The 15,783-nt window shown below is 36.0% G+C and overlaps 1 protein-coding gene across 4 annotated transcripts in view; it reads left to right on the forward strand.

Annotated features, from left to right (window-relative positions):
* Positions 1–15,783, forward strand: part of CDH18 (cadherin 18) — a 1,060,019-nt gene that overhangs the window by 570,740 nt on the left and 473,496 nt on the right. For 2 of the 4 annotated variants that reach the window (XM_057496160.1, XM_036896723.2), the window contains exon 1: positions 7,017–7,413. The exons of 1 other annotated variant lie outside the window; for it this stretch is intronic. The gene's annotated coding sequence lies outside the window, so the exon portion shown is untranslated. Of the gene's footprint in view, positions 1–7,016; positions 7,414–15,783 lie in introns of those variants that run through there. One more of the 4 variants, XM_036896721.2, reaches the window with a different exon arrangement.

A 15,783-nucleotide genomic window follows, 5' to 3' on the forward strand; every position in this document is an offset into this window, starting at 1 on the left:
AATGAAATTGGATTATTGTCTAACCCCATACACAAAAGTAAACTCAAAATAGATTAAAGACTTGAATGTAAGTCATGAAACCAAAAACTCTTAGAAGACAATGTAGGCAAACATCTCCTGAATACAAACATGAGCAACTTCTTCCTGAACCCATCTCCTCGAGAAAGGGAAACAAAAGCAAAAATGAACTCATGGGACTACATCAAACTAAAAAGTTTTTGTAATGCAAAGGACATCATCAACAAAACAAAAAGGCTTCCTACAGTATGGGAGAATATATTTGTAAATGGCGTATCCGACAAGGGTTTAACATCCAAAATATATAAATGACTTACACACCTCAACACCTGAAAAGCAAATAACCTGATTAACAAATAGGCAGAGGATATGAAGAGAAAATTCTCCAAAGAAGAAATTCAGATGGCCAACAGACACATGAAAAGATGCTCCACATCACTAATCATCAGGGAAATGCAAATTAAAACTACAATGAAATATTACCTCACACCAGTAAGGATGGCCAGCATTGAAAAGACTAAGAACAACAAATATTGGTGAGGAAGCAGAGAAAGGGGAACCTTCCTACACTCTGGTGGGAATGTAAGCTAGTTCAACCATTGTGGAAAGTGATATGGAGGTTCCTCAAAAAACTAAAAATAGAAATACCATTTGACCCTGGAATCCCACTTCTTGGAATATACCCAAAGAATACAACTTCTCAGATTCAAAAAGACATATGCACCCCTATGTTCTTTGCAGCACTTTTTATAATAGCCAAGATATGGAAGCAACCTAAGTGTCCATCTTTAGAATAATGGATAAAGAAGATGTGGTACATATATACAATGGAATACTATTCAGCCATAAGAAAGAAACAATTCCTACCATTTGCAACAACATGGGTGGAGCTGGAGGACATTATGCTCAGTGAAATAAGCCAGGTGGATAAAGACAAATGCCAAATGATTTCCCTCATTTGTGGAGTATAACAATGAAGTAAAACTGAAGGAACAAAATGGCAGAAGACTCAGAGACTCCAAGAATGAACCAGTGGTTACCAAAGAGGAGGGCTGTGGGAGGGCATGTGGGGAGGGAGGGAGAAGGGGACTGATGGGTATTATGTTTAGTACACATGGTGTGGGGGATCATGGGGAGAACAGTGTATCACAAAGAAGGGACATAGTGGATCTCTGGCAACTTGCTGTACTGATGGACAGTGACTGCATTGAGGTATGGGTGGGGACTTGATAATATGGGTAAATGTAGTAACCACATTGTTTTTTCATGTGAAACCTTCATAAGAGTGTATATCAATCATATCTTAATAAAAAATAAAAAATAAAAAAAGTTCAGTTACTAAAATGACCTTTTTAAATCATATCAGCTTAAGATTTCATAGTGTTTTCTGGTCATCTCTTCTGACTTCTCTTTCATGTACCATTTCTTACCTCTTCTTTCATCTCTCATTCCTTTTCTTTCTCTTTTCTTCTCTCTCTCTCTTGTTACCTCATATGTCTTTATCACTGACGCTGTGGAAACTTTTGTCTTTTAGGGGCTGTAACAGCTTATATAGCTAGTAGTATTATCTATAGATGACAAATAAAATTATGTCTCCCATTCAAAACTATTTCCCAAGCTAGTCTCATATTATCAGATGGCTCTTGAATATCCTTGTAACATCCAGCTAACACTTCAACATCTGTGACTTCCAATCTGAATCTATTTCCTAACTAGATATTCCTATTTTCTTCCCTCTATTACCAATGACAGTGCCATTATTTTCCAGATCCTTACTTTATGAAACTCTGATTCATTCTTAGCTCTATTTATAGTATGGTTAATTATTTCTCTAAATGTCTATGAATGTGTAGCATTCTTTATTCTAATACCAAGTTAAAGGCATTCATTATATCTTTCTGTATTTTAAGTATTAAATTAGCCACAGCTTTTTGAATCCTGCAATTCAGCATGCAGAGTGATGGTCTACCATTACATATTCAAACAATCTATTTTGGTTTTCCTTTAAGTCTGAGAAAGTATAGATAGTGTCCCCACAGGATCAATGCCTCCCTTGCATTGGGATACTGTTCTGATATCTCTGCTCCTAAACCTAAAGTGCAAAAACTACTAAAATTTCTCCTCCTACCTCCCATTTCCTCACTACATAGTTTGCCAGTATCACAATGGCATGGAAATTAAGCACTTATGTTAGTTGAAAATATCATACCTGCCTAATTAGCAAAAATTCAGGCAAGAATTGATGGTGGAATGTGGTAGACTCTATGAAGGTGAAAGAACTTGAGATAGAGCTCAATGGGGGATTTGATGATCGTCAATAGAGAAAGTTGAGTTTAACATAGTTTACTGGATTGATGGAGTGGTGAGTAGGGCTGCTCCATGAGCATGTAACCCAGCATATACTCTTAGTCATGCAAGGTTCTACAGTCAGAAATCCCCCATTATTGATTTAATGGATAAGACAAGGTGGCTACAGGGAAGAAGGGAGCAATAATCATTCCACAGGTGAGGGATAGAAGAATCAGAGATGATATTTGCTTTGTCAAATGAATATACCTATCATGATGCAGCTAACAAAAATATAAATTAATTTCAAAGGACAAAAATTGGCTATACTCTTCTGAAAATGCAATATTCTAGGTTAATTCTCAATATTTCGAGTTGAATAAGAACATTGCCATCTGTATTTTGGTGCATTGCTTTTATTAAAGATGCCTGTTTATATTTACATTTTTGATGACTGTCACATAATTGATTTATACTGAGATTATTGTTAGTGTAAACCTCTTAAGTCTCATTTTGATTCTAAGACTTGTCTCCTTTACCATATTTGTAATATACTCATGCTTTTGAACCAAACTGCAGTATTTCTTTTTTGTTAGATTTGAAATGCTACTAAGGTTTTCAAGACTGTGAAAAAAATTCCCAAATTTTCATCCAAATGTACTGGCTTCTTCTAAGGCACAAAATTTCTATAGCAGATGTTGCTGTTCATAATATTGATAAAAGCAATGAGCAGAGGACGTGTGGTATTAGAGCTCTGCAGCTCTCTACTAAACACATTCGTTCAGGTAAGCACCCCTACATTTCTAAACTCATGAGATTGATACTTTAACTTGTTGCCTATACCAAAGATAGTTATGAAACTTCTCCATGAAGGCTATTATGAAATCATGAGAGACATAATGATGTCATGTAGAAAGAACACATTTTCCCCATTTCCAATGCAACATACCTGTAATAGAGAGCATTGGGATTTTTCTGAAATGACTTTCATGTGAAAGTGATACAGACTCAGATGTCTCCATTATTTTCTTCCCTAACTAGTCCACTTATCTCTTTAAAAAATCACCTTATAACTTTCCAGATTCTGTGGTTAGTTTAATAATTTCTAATTGATAGACTCCTTATTCAACCAAGTTGCAAAACTAGGGAAAATGTTTCCTAGTCTCTTTCTTGTCTTACTGACATATTTTATTCTCATCACATCTTCAAAGTTTACCAACAGTATTTCAAATATCTTCTTAAGTTCTGTTATGTACTTTGTATAATGTTTTTCCAAAAATTAATCACTTAAAACTAGAGTCCATCAGTCAGTAATTTTCACTTATCTTTGAATCTAGTGTTCTATCATTAAGGCAATAATTATCTATTTCACAGAAATAAAATGTATATACAATAGAAGATGAGTTTTGTTTTCTCCTGTGTCAATTATCAAGTGTTCCATTAGATTCAAACAAACTCATTGATTCTCTGATATTTTACATGCATTGAAGAAAACTAAAAAAAGAAAAAAGGAATTACATTCATTTTTATTATGAGTAGAGAAGGCAGCACTATTGACTACTACTTAATACATAGTTAACTTTGAAATATTTTTGATAGACTTCTCTTCTTCATTGTCCTGCATCAGTATTTTGCCATTATTCTGCAATTCTTTATCTGAAGTGTGATAAGAGCATAAGTAAATGTTAACTTTTTTAGGTCATCTTTAATTATAGTTAGGGATAATATTTTTATCATTTTTCTTTTATCATTTCATAAGTTTTTCTTTTAAAATATATATACAATCTGTAGTACCTGTTACCCAAGCACATAAAATAGCTACAAGGAAATTGTGTATTGCTTCATGTTTTCACCAGCTGTTTTTCTTCATACAAAAATCAGACCATTTAAGGATGATATTATAATTCCAATAATTTTGATAAAAAAATCAACCACAGTATCACATTTGTAGTTGACTGTTCTAAATACTGTATTATAACAAGGGATATCCCTACATTTCCTTTGCATTCCTTCTTTACTTAGGTTGGAAAACAGTGCAAAGCCTCCTGAATTTCCAGAGTAAAACTGAGCATGAGATGACATCTAAAGAGACAGTTTACCGAGCCTGTCTCTTAGAGAACGATCACAGTTTAGCATTATAATTTCATCTTTCCAGTTTCTGTAGTCTGACCTGCATTAAACTTGTGTTGGATGCTTCTCTGTCACCAGTGATGATGATTATTATAACTCTCCCAAGGAGACGTTAGTGGGGACTCAGGATCAGAAATGCCCACGCTTTCAGTTTCAGAGATTAGCTCTGTAATAAATTCTGCTGACTGACACATTGTCCAGTTCTTTGAAGTAATCTTTGAAATAAGGAGAAAAGAAACATCTGCCTACCACCTGTCTTTCCCCAAGCAGCATGTTCTGCATTGGTTCACTTAGTTTCTTCTTCTTAACCAGAAAATACAAGAGAGGCTCTAAGTGGCCGACAGGTTCTCTTTTCTATAGCCAGAAAAAGCTGGCACAGTATCAGAATATCAAACTCCGGAAGCCATTTAAATCCAGTGTACATTGCATCACTGGGTTTACAGAGAATCTAGAGCCCTTAATCTGAGTGCAATCTCACGGGTGTAAATCCTCCCGTGGTGAATCAGTTATTTCTCTAGAAATGGATAGTATTGTTTGGTGACAAATCCCTCTGCATGTCACCCTTCTTGGGAGCAAGTGCCTGTTGACTTCCATTATGACTATCCCCTGGATGTGCTTATTACAGTCTTATCCAGGGAAAAACACCAAGGAAAAACATTTTGATTTCAAGGGTGTCCCTAAGATGCTCATTGCTGGTGTCTTAGCAAAAACTTCAGGACCCAGCTGGCAAGCACACATTCCATGTCATTCAACTAGAGACCACCCAGATAAACAGGCTTCCCTAGACAATATCATAAGGTGCCATTTTAAAATTAAACTACATGACCTCTTAGATCAAAAGTTCCTCTTTATATCCCCTTTATTTTTCATAAGTATTCCTTTCCTTGTGCTCCCAGGGCTTCAGCAACACAGGCAGATCTGAAATGGATTCTTCTCAATACCACCTTCAAAACTAAAAATGAATGAGAACTTACATTTGGCTACTATGCAAGGAAAATCTCATTTATATAAAAAGGTGCATGGGAGACAATATACAAAACACAATACAGCATTCGCTCATCATTCTGGTGCTAGTCTTTTCTAGTTTTCCCTGAGAGTTTAGATTCTGTAGATTTCCAAATTCTAATTGACTTTTAACATCATCCTTAGGAGTAACTATGCACTTAAATGTGCAATTCCTTCATAATTAGCAACAATCCAACTTGAGTGCTTCTTTCATTGTTTCTGCTGGTTTGTTTAATCATACCAAAACTCCAAACCAAATTAAATTCCTCCACATTTCACATCACTCAAGCTAAATACAGATATTAAAACATTGCCCTAATCGATTCAAAATATTTCTTCTTAGGCCTTATAAATTTCTTTCAAATACGACTTGCCTTATCTTCTCAACATCTTTGATTTTTCTCTTGGAAGGAGAAGAAAAAAGAGGGGGCTGATTAGATATGAACCTTTTATTAAGTTAATAAAAATTAGGTACAATTGCACAGATTTCCCCGAATCTTTGCAAAGACTCTAAAGTGAAGACTGCCTTCTGTATTTGACAGAGAAACCTCCTGAGGCTCAGAAGTGAAACAGCTTATACAGGTTCAAGTATAGAAGAAAGTCTGAAACAGGATTTGAATCTCTCTCTTCCGGCCTTTAGAGAGACTGTCCTCCCTATCATACTACTTCTCTTAAGCTTGTGTTTTTGTTCCTTTGACTCTCATTCTGATCATTGACAACAGCAACTAACCAGAGCAAGTAATCCTGCTCTCTCAGTGGTTGCAATGACGGCAGTTTCTATATAAATCTTAATGTCAGTCAGGTCCTATATAAATCTTAATGTCAGCCAAGTGACCCTTGAAACGCCATTCAATTTAGATAAACTCTTGTGTACTACGCTGTTTTAAATGGGGACACTTGATGTTCCTAATGAGCGAATGTGGGTGACTTTGTGTTACTAGGAAAAAGTGCTGAATTTATTTTACATCAGTTTTGAACACAGCCAATCAGGCTGGGAATCCTTACTATCAAAAGCTACTTGTTTTAATTTATTCTGGAGTAATAAGAGGTGAGAAGTGTGTGTGTGTGTGTGTGCGCGCGCGCGTGCACGTGCGTTTGAGTTTTCTTGACACAAGCAAAGGTGGTAGGAAAGACATTGCAGTTCCTATTCATCTTCAACAAAAATAATGCTGACCTCCAAGGGAAAGCTCTACCTCATATAAACCCTCCATGCCTTGAGTACTTGGGGTAAGGCATTAAAGGGCACCACTCAAGCTAAATCTCACGGCTACCACCGGACTATGGATCACTGATGAATGAGCCAGCAGTTGAATGTTTAGCAGGCTGTGACGACTTTGCACGGAAATAGGAAAATTTATTACCAGCCTGCCACCTCAGTGCCCGCCCTGCCTGCTTTTCCTCTCGTGCCTTCCTGACGTGCACTCCCGCTCCATCTGACAGTCAAAGCCCTCTCACCCCGCAGCGTCCCCTCCCCCTCTGAGAACTGCCGGTCTAAACTGTCACGGAGTCCTGGCCGTCATTTTTCAAGAGCTGTGATACTGAAGACGATGCCATTGGTCCAAGGTTTTTATTTATTTATTTATTGGTATTATTGATGGCCTCGCTTTCCACATGACCTTGGCTGAGGGAGCTTCAGTGTGTCCGTTCTGTGTGCTATAGAATTTGTGCGACCCCCAAAGTGTGCGCGATGGGCGGACAGAAAGGAGGCAGAAGGGAAAGGCAGCGGAGAGCCGGGGAGCAGAGGAAGGAGGAGAGACGGGGCGAGGAGAGGATCAGGGGACAGGCTGTGCCAGCCAATCAGAGGCGCGCTCCGGAGCTGCAGGAGCCGAGCCGCGGAGCCCGCGCCCGCAGGAGCCCAGCCGCGTCTGGGGCTCTCCGAGGACGGGAGCAGCTGTTCCGTGAGCACTGGGCAAGTCCCTTCTTTGCTTCTCGTAAATTAAGTTCCTTTCCACCAGTTAGGGCAAGTCCGCCAAGGTAAGGCTTCCGTAAATGACACTTTACTGTGGAGTGACATTAATATTTTTGTACAATGGGGCTGCTTACCCGGTTCTGAGTCAAAATAGTATTTGGTGAAATCGTCCTCTCGGGTTGCTTTCACAGGATCCAGGGTGAATAGGAAAGTTGTAGCTAATGCTTCATACGCCTTATCGCTAGAATACGTTTTGTTTTTTTTTTAATTTTCTTATCTAGGAATGTTGCCATAAAGCCTATGGAATGTGAATCTAATAATCCAGCGGGGTGTCTGTTTGTATTTATCTGTGGATGTGCCGTTAGCTGCCCTGTCTCTGAAGAAGTTGGAAGGATACTCTGCCAGGCACATTTGAATAATGATGGTATCAAAATAAGCTATCATGCATGCCTATCTGCAAAAGTGAGGGAAAGCATTGTCAGAAGAGAAATAGGGACGTTGGAATTGAAATTTTGATGGTGCTTTTTTAATTATTACCTTTCCAGTATTCTCTAAAATTACGTGATATGTGAGCACTGAAATTGCAGCAGAGCAAGGCTCCTTTTCTCTTTGCTTTCTTTCCTTCTTTTTTTCTCTTCTATGAATCACTTCCATAAGAGCTTATTAGAGCTTAGGATGAAACTTTTCCTTCTTTTAAAGGGCACCATAAATGATTCATAAAAAGGAATTAGATGGTAGGCTCCTTGATCACCAGCACACTTTATTTAGTATATGCCCCTATGTTTGTTAACTGAGACGCGTTTGTCTTGCTTAACTTCCTGAACCTTATTTGTTTGTGGGAATGATAAATACTTTGTATTAGTTTTCATCTCTTCAAAACTAGATAAAATTATGCCTTTTCCATGTTTATATGCCTCTCTGTAAATGTCTGTGAGTGTGTGTGTGTGTGTGTGTGTGTGTGTGTGTGTGTGTGTGTGTGTGTTGTGCTTACAGATGTGGAACTTGGAAAACCTGTCATATGTAACAGGTGAAAAAAATAGAAATTTTTAGCTAGTTATTAAAGCATTTCCTTATATCAATGCCAATAGTGTTTAATGAACTTTCAGATTAGTTAAGAGTAAATGCTCCTTGCTTTCTCCCTGCTGGAAATCAAATACTAAAATAGAAATCTTAAGCTAAAATTATTATGGTCTTCCTTTAGCTCAGGTGATGGCATCATTGCTTTGAGCCAACAGAGATAGATCAGAGAAAGATTTTATTATGCAGCCAAAAAAAAAAAACACTGCAAGCTCAGGCAGTGTTTTGGAACCTTTATTTTCCACTCTGGGATCAACCACAGATTTTCAAAGCAGGGGGCTTTCCTTGTACAGTAATTGTTTTCTGTTTTCATGCACCTGTCTTATCAGAGAAAATATTTAGTTCTAAGTCAAGAGTTTGAGGTCCAGAATAGATTTCATACATACCTTTATGCATGTGGGAGGAGGAAGGCAGAATGTGATACTAGCAGAGAATCAGTTCTATAGTCAACACTCTGGGCCAAGCACCAATCATTTCAGTTTCTTTCAAGCCTCCTGTTATGTATTTCATTCTGGATTTCCTGGTAATAAATTAGTCTAGTGTAGGTCAACCTATTTATTCACTTAATAAGGTATTCAGTTAATGGTCTTGGTGGATAAGTATTTTATAAACCATACTGCTGATGTTTTTCAGATATGGCCAACTTAAGGTGGGGGGGGTACATAATACCAATGGTCAAGATTGACTTCTTATCCTGACAACAGTGAGAGGCAGAAAATGAGGACTTATTATTTTAGGTGTAACAGAGATGGCCAACTGAAGATAACCAAAGCAAAGGAGACTATAGTAGTATAAGGAAGGTAAGTGACAGGGAACTAGTTGGAACTCCACCTAGTGAATATTGAATATAATTAGCTATAGCAGTTGCAAACATGGTTAATAGCAACTGGTGCTTGAATAAAGTCTACACATTGGGCAAATTAGAAATTATCATTCCTCTTTTTGACATATTTTGGATGGATATAGTGGCATCATGAGAATGAATGAATCATTTAGTCCAGCTTTATAAATTCTTTAGATGAAGAGTGCTACAATAGTAAACATGAAGTCCTTTCTCTGTTGGCTTATATAAATATTGTTATTATACTTTATGTTGACTTTTTTGATCTGATAAGTACAAACCATGGGTTTACAAGTATGTGTGTCCCACTCATCCTTTATTTGGCTTGTTGATGATTAGAAGGCTGAAGTACACCTTATATATTTGCAAGCTGATATAATTATCTTTTAGAATCTAAACATGCATATATACTTCAGATATAAGATAAAACATATTGAACTTAACTGGAACAATTTACTTATCTCACATTCATACAATTGATGCAGTGTAGTTAAGTGAAAAATGAGAGATTAAAGATAAGAGTATATAAGGAGTTGTTTTGCTTTTTTTAAATAAGTAGAGTACTTCATACTCTTTAAGTTGCTACACTATATTCTCTCCTTGTAGTTGCATTGTACATGTTTATAGAACTATCTTCTAGATTAGAGCTTCTTACTTTGATGCTATTGATATTCTGGGCTATATAATTCTCATGGTTGAGGTGGGGGTGTCTCCTGTGCATTGTATGGTACCTAGTGGCACCCCTCTTTTCTACCCACTAGGTGCCAGTATTAGCACCCCCAAATTGTGGCAACCAAAAATATCTCTGGACATTGTTAACTATTCCCTAGGGGGCAAGATTGCACCCTTTCCCATTGAAAACCACTGCTCTATGTAAAACCAGTGGATATTTACAGAAAGGGGAATGCACACACTGAACAGGCACCTGTCCATGTATAGTTCAGTTTGGGTGCTCATAATGATCCCCTTTCTTCTGCTATGAAAGGATTCCAGCCTGTAAGTGTTTCATTAGGTCCCTAATGCAAATGGTGGAAGGATTTATCTACATTATTTTTTTCTGTAAACTGAGATACTATCATATGCTAACATTTACAGGAACAAGAGGAAATAAAAGATGAGAAGAGGGAAATGTAGATGTTGAAGCTAAAGACAAATATCATTTTAATTTGCTTTTACAGATAAACCTTTAATATAAATAATAAATGAAAGATACTGATTCTATTCTACAATTGCTCAGTACATTTTTTTTTTTGAGTATATGTATGTTTCAGGGTGACAAGTGGGTGTTCACTGTGATAATTCCATGTGCTTGGAGTAGTTAAAATGTTTATAATGCTCAAAGGCTCCAGAAGTCAAAGGAAAATATTTTATTTTAAAAAGCATAGCTTTTAAAGACTGGTAGTGATATATAACACACTGAAAGAGAATACTGAGCTTAACGATTTGAGCACATGGCAAAACTTGGATACTGCCACGGATTATTTGTGTCACATGTCACTTCTATCTAGGCCATTTTTCTTTATCTGCAAAAAGGGATAATAGTCATATGAACCAAATAATACAAGGTGTTAAAATGGGTTGTAATTTATAAAGATCTACGCCAGTGTTGGTAAATTATGATAGAGTCAATGTCCTTGGTGATCTATTCAATGAGAATTGACTGGGCATGTTAAATCTGCCAGCTATTCTAGGGTGGTTAAAAATCATCTATAAGAAATGGTGGTACTAATTCTTAAAATGTTTCTTCATGGATGAACTATAACATCCTCATTAGGAAATATGTGATCTAAATTATGGAAAAAACTCAATTGCTCTCTGATTTCCATCCTTCTCCATTTTATCCACATTTATAATTTATGTAGAAATACAGATATGTAAAATATAGAATACACTTAGAATTCACTCTTCAACAATAACATTACCTATTTGGTCTATATTTTTTATGATTTTTAATCCATAAATTAATATGAAATCTAAATATACATATATAGTTTTACAATAATGCATACATTCACATAAGCATATGTATACAAATATATATTTAGGTAAAATAAACACAATTTGATATTATATATAACTAATTTTATAGCATGTTCACTCTCTGGTGTGAATATATAAGGAATTCATGAATATTTAACAAGAATCCAGTACTCCGTTAATGCGCAGAGCTGGTCTTTAAGTGTAGCTCAATGTTAGAGACACACTTGCCTGCAGCTCTGTCTTTTCAAGAGGTCAGGGTCATTTCAGACTATCTGATGTCCCCTGCCACATTATTATCTATTTTGACTGTTGATATTATTGTGTGTGTGTGTGTGTGTGTGTGTGTGTGTATAATCATTCACTCAAATAATCTCCTCTCTAAAATTTTTTTTTTAATGAAGAGTGAAGAGAATAAAAACACAAATAATTTATTATTACTGTCATTGGTGAGAATGTTTTGATTTTTAAGTGTGATACATGTTCCAAGAAGATATTTGCAGGAAAATAATATTTCCAGGGAAGTGTTGGAGCATATATAAGAGGCTACATCAATTTAGGAAACTTCTTGGTAATCTGACAATAAAATGAACAAAGTTCAGCCCCTGAAATTTGTTGAGTGAATATTTAAATAAAGCAAATATTCCACTTAGCTCTACAGAAGTATGTCTTATTCAATACTTTACTCATGCTGAATGAAACATGATAGATGACTTGCCAGTAAAATGAATTTGGATTTCACAGATGCCTCCACTAAAAAGGGGAATTCAACTATCATTTCCATTTCATGTTATATTTAGGTGACCATAAGGATCTTCAAATAGATATTTGTTATCAATACATTTAGGTCTTTGGAGTCAATATATATGACTTATATATAACTATGCACAATCCTATGTGACTGGCAATTACTTGATCCAATTATTTTCATTTTCCTGACGCCAAAAGTAGTTTACATAAAAATATCTATCCTAGATTAAGCTCACAGTTATCCACGGGATTTAAATGAAGACTGGATCCCATTTTAACCTACTGAGTCATCATATCACAAAGAGTTCTTGAAACCCAGGTTGGCAAAGTTGTGATAAACTCTTACTTTTAGATAGGAGGGAATATCTTACTGATGGGAGTGAAAATTAACAAACCAGTCTTGAAAAACAATTTTCAATCCATTTCCAGAGGCAGGATAAGGCAGATTCCTTTACAGGCAACATCTGGGAATAAATTACTAGGTAATAATTCAAAGTATTATACAGTGAAGAAATCCCACAAGAAGTTAAAATTAAGAATTTTAATCAATCTAAATAATGGTAAATTTAAGGAAATTGAATGTATTAAGATTGATACAAAATTTAATATATGCTATAATTTCAAGAAAATCTCTTTAGTTGGATAATACATTGAGAAAAATATGTATTCTCCCAAATTTTTCTATATTGCTTATTTTATCCATATATTTTAAACATGTGCAGTTGCCTCATAGCTGGACATGTGACATAAATGATCCATGAAAATATGAACTACAAATTATTTTAGTTATATACGATTTTGCTGCTTTTCTGAAGAACCTGATTATTGGTTGATTGGTTCAATTTAACTTAACTATAGATGAAGAAGCCTTGTATTATTGAAAAGTAAACCAGTTCCAAAAGACTGTTTAGAAAGATTTGCAATTCTGGTGATTAAATTCCATTTTCAGAAGGTTTATCATATTTTAAAAACAATAAAGCCAAGTTAAATTATATTTTATTATATTAAATATTAACTGTATTCATGATTACATTCTATTTGGGAAGATAAATGGTATGTATGCATGAGAAATAATACTTTATATTGCTTATAGATCATTGTTAAAAGGGAAAATAAAAATGGGATGGGTAATAAAAGTTTTGAAGAGTGGATGGTAGTTAGATATATTTGCTATTATGGCTAGGAAGCCCTCACTGAGAAGGTAGCTTTGAATAAAGCCTTGGGGGAAGTAGGGATATGAACAATGCAGATACCTGAGCAACCTGATTCCAGGGAGGGTGAAAAGCAAGAGCAAAATTCCTGGGGCAGAGGCATGCTCAGCCTTCTAGAAGATAACAAGAAGGCCAGAGGTGCAGGAGTGAGTGACAGAAACAGAGCATAGAAGGAGATACTGTTAAGAGATAATGGAAAACAGATCTGTGTACGCCCTGTAGATTAGTATAAGGACTTTGTATTTTTCTTGGGAGATTTGGAAAGGCATTAGCTATTTCTGAATAGAGAGCTGACATGATCTGATGTCTATGTTATATGGCCAAGGAGTATCAGGAGTGCAGATGGAATTAAAGTTGCTGATCAGCTATATTTCAACAACTCTGGCCATTGCTTTGCAGTTGGACTGAATGGGAGCTAGGACAGAAACAGGCCAGTTCCAGAGTTATTTCAGTAATTTGGTGGAGAGAAGATGGTGACTGCATAAGAGTGAAAGTGTTAGAGGTGGCAGCATTAGCGAAGAGCCTGTATTATAGATTTTTCTTGAGATTAAAGGCGTCAGGACTTGAGGTTTTATAGGATATTTGAGAGATGGCAGGGAGGACAGTGAGGGTAAAGGAGAAATTTTATTCGCCACATCCTGAGCAACTAAAAGGATGCAGTTGCTATCTCCTTATAAGGAAAAAAATGGTCAGAACAAGTTTTGGCAGGGGAAGGAGAGCAGGCAGTAGATATGAAGAACTGAGTCTGGCACGTTTTCAGATGGATATATCCAAATGGGGATGGCATGGAGTCAATGAATACACAAGTGTGGGTTTCAGAGGAGAGCTGTCTGCTGGAGGTTTATCACTGATGCATTGAAGCGAAGAGATTGAATGAGAAGGAAATGGTGAAAAACACAAGGGCCAGGACGTGGAGCAACCCAACAGCTCGCTACAGGCTGAGAAAATGCAAAAAAACCAACACCAATAGTTGAGAAGCGGTAGCTGGTGGGGGAGGGGGAAACCCCCATGAGCCAAGTGTCCAGAAAGCCAGAGGAAGAGAGTATCTTGAAAAATATTTTAGATTACTAAAATGCAAATTCCCAAACACATATAAACATATATTCAAATATGCATTTTGGACATTTTCACTTCAGGTGTAAAGAAGTCATTCCCTTAATTAAAAAAATATATTCGTCTTTCAAGGATCTTATTCATTATAGTTGCTTACTTTTTTCAGACTCCTCTCTATTTGTAGGAATAATTTTAGCTTCCATGTGAGCTTTCCATTAAAACCAACTGGAAAGGTTCTTGATGTCATAAGCAAATATGGACACAAAATTATCAGTTTAATCTGTTGTGGGTTTTATTCATTAATGTGGTTTTTTTAATGTTTTTTATTACTTTCACCTAAATTTTGATGTCAGAAATTTGCAGCATAAAATGTCTCTCATTTACTGGTAACTTTTGCCAGCCCCAAATTACTCTATAAATAATTTACAATAAAAAAGAGTAGATATGAAAAGTTTCTCACTGAAAATATTCCAGTTAAGGAACTATATATTTTCATTTGCCATCCTACTAATGATTTACATCCAGCCTTTGAAGTGCAGGAAAAATAAATCAAGAACCAAAATATACATCTTATAGTTTCAGCAGGAGGTGTAAGGTGACTGTGAAGTTGTAAAACTGATCTTTAAGCAAATATGTAAGATTACTATATTGGATTATATCAGTGATGCTCCCACCAATTAAAGGCATTCTTTCATATAATTATTCCAGGATACATACATGCACACACATGTACAAGGACACTAGCACACACACACACATCTTTATGATTTTATTGTCATATTGTTTCTTAACATAAACAGACAATAATCAGCTCTGTTATCTAGCATTTTATCAACCAAGCTTCACTTTGAATGACTGTATTTCAGATAAATTAAGTGATATAATTTATGAAACTGAGTTTTATGAACGAAGTTACTACTTAAATAACGTATAGGTGCTGTATGTGACTACATTGAAGGCTAATGTGGTAGATGGAATAATGGTCCCCAAAGATGCCCTGGTCCCAATTCCTGGAACCTGTGAATATGTTATATTACATGGCAAAGGAAGATTAGGAAAGCAGATAGAATTATGATTGCTAATCAGCTAACCTGAAAAAAACAATAATCCTGGATTATCCAGGTAGGCCTATTGTAATTACAAGGGTGTTTAAAAATGAAAAAGGGAGGCACACAGGAGGTCTATGTGATGACATATGAGAAGGAATCAGTCTGGGGTTGCTAGGTTGGAATATGGAGGAAGAGAGTCAAGCACCAAGTGCTGTGGGAAGCTTCCAGAAACTGGAAAAGGCAAAATGTAGAATGGACAGCAGAATTCATAATCTCTTCCTTTGTTATTTTTGCAGTGTAGGAAATACAGTTCAACTTTTATGCAGTAATACTTTTTTAAAACACAGTGTTAACTATGATAAAAATTCTGTAGTTTAGAGAGTGTAAAGGTAACCTGGTGTGATTAATGAAGGTGGATTCAGATGAGAACACAGAAATCTGTGTTCTTTTACTAATCCAACTAAATCAGTGAATGAG

Source organism: Manis pentadactyla, chromosome 2 (genome assembly GCF_030020395.1).
Source record: "Manis pentadactyla isolate mManPen7 chromosome 2, mManPen7.hap1, whole genome shotgun sequence".
In the NCBI taxonomy this organism is placed as follows: domain Eukaryota; kingdom Metazoa; phylum Chordata; class Mammalia; order Pholidota; family Manidae; genus Manis; species Manis pentadactyla.